The following is a 1589-nucleotide window of genomic DNA, read 5'->3' on the forward strand; positions in this document are numbered from 1 at the left end:
AATCAATAAATTATTTACAACATGGTTAAATATAATATATAATATTTATATAAATATGAAAGAAAAAAAATAGTTACACTTATATAAGATGTCAAAAGGAAAACAGAAAAGAAAAGTCTAAGATCAACAAAAAGACTAATTTGTATAAAATGAAGTAATTAAAAATGAGTTATGTTTTTATGTATTTTTTTTCAAATTGAAGGTATGAACTCTATTTTATAAAAAGAAGGCAAATATGTTTTTTAGGAAATAGGTTTTTTGTTGTGAAAAGATAAGAGATTGTTAAGGTAATGAAAATGGTGAAATTTCTACTCAAAACTCGTGCTACGAGAGAAATGATACAAAGTTTAATACTCGTAGAAATGGAGAAAAAAATGAAGTACGGTTAATTTTGAAAGAGATTGTTAAGGTAATGAAAATGGTGAAATTTCTACTCAAAACTCGTGCTACAGGAGAAATGGTACAAAACTTAATACCTGTAGAAATGGAGAGAAAAATGAAGTACGGTTAATTTAGAAAGAGATTGAAATGTAGAAAAGGAAGAAGAGATAAATGGAAGAATGAAGTTAGGGTTCAAGATTGACTACTTTGTTGTTGTCGTCGAAATCAGAGAATAACCAACAATTTTTTTGTTGTGTTAATGAGAGAAAAAAGAACATCTTGCTAATTCAATTTAAATTTTATGTAAATTAGAATTTAGAAAAAGGAATTAAAATTCCAAAAAAGTATTTAAGATTTCAAAAGTAAAATATGATTGAATAATAACCGGATAAAATTCAAATAAATAAAAAACATAAATAAATATTCAACCGATTAATAAATAAATTAAATTATAATTATATTATTTTAATCGAATATTTAAATTGGATTTAAATCCAACTATGAACTTGAGACTCATAATCACATTTTTTTGTACAACCCCTAATAGTGAGTGCTTACTTGCAATTATTTTCCTAATGATAAATAAGGTTCTTACTTAGGAGACAAGAAGTGGGGTTTTCCTTTATAAAGTTGTATTTAAATATAGTATTGTTATTATAGAAATGGAATTGCATGTCATTGATTCCATTATCAAAGGCAAGGAAATGGAGATTCATATGATATGGTTATTTAATCTAAAGTGGTGAATTTTGAAATAAAAAAAAGGAAATTTTGCTATTCATTTTTTTATTCATAAAATTATAAACAAAAAGCATGAGATCGGCAGGGAGACGGAAAATGCGAAATTGTTCTCTAAATCTATTGCTAATTAAGTATTAGAAATATTAAATTTCATAACTAATTTTCGTTTTCTATGTATGTCATTATTTAAAGTTTTTTTAATAGTGTTGGTAGTGCAGCTCGTAGTATTCAAGAGTCGAGATTTTCTTTCTTTTTATATAAAATTTTAGATAATTTAAATTTTGGAGATCTTTATTAGACAAAGGACATATATAAATCTAAAAAAACATTGATAAAGATATTTAAATCATAGCATCAACATTAATAATAAGAGTAACAGTTTTTATAGAAATAATAAAAGATACACGGACATATATATATATATATATATATATATATATATATATATATATATATATATATATATA

This window comes from Cicer arietinum, chromosome 7 (genome assembly GCF_000331145.2).
Source record: "Cicer arietinum cultivar CDC Frontier isolate Library 1 chromosome 7, Cicar.CDCFrontier_v2.0, whole genome shotgun sequence".
NCBI classification, from domain to species: domain Eukaryota; kingdom Viridiplantae; phylum Streptophyta; class Magnoliopsida; order Fabales; family Fabaceae; genus Cicer; species Cicer arietinum.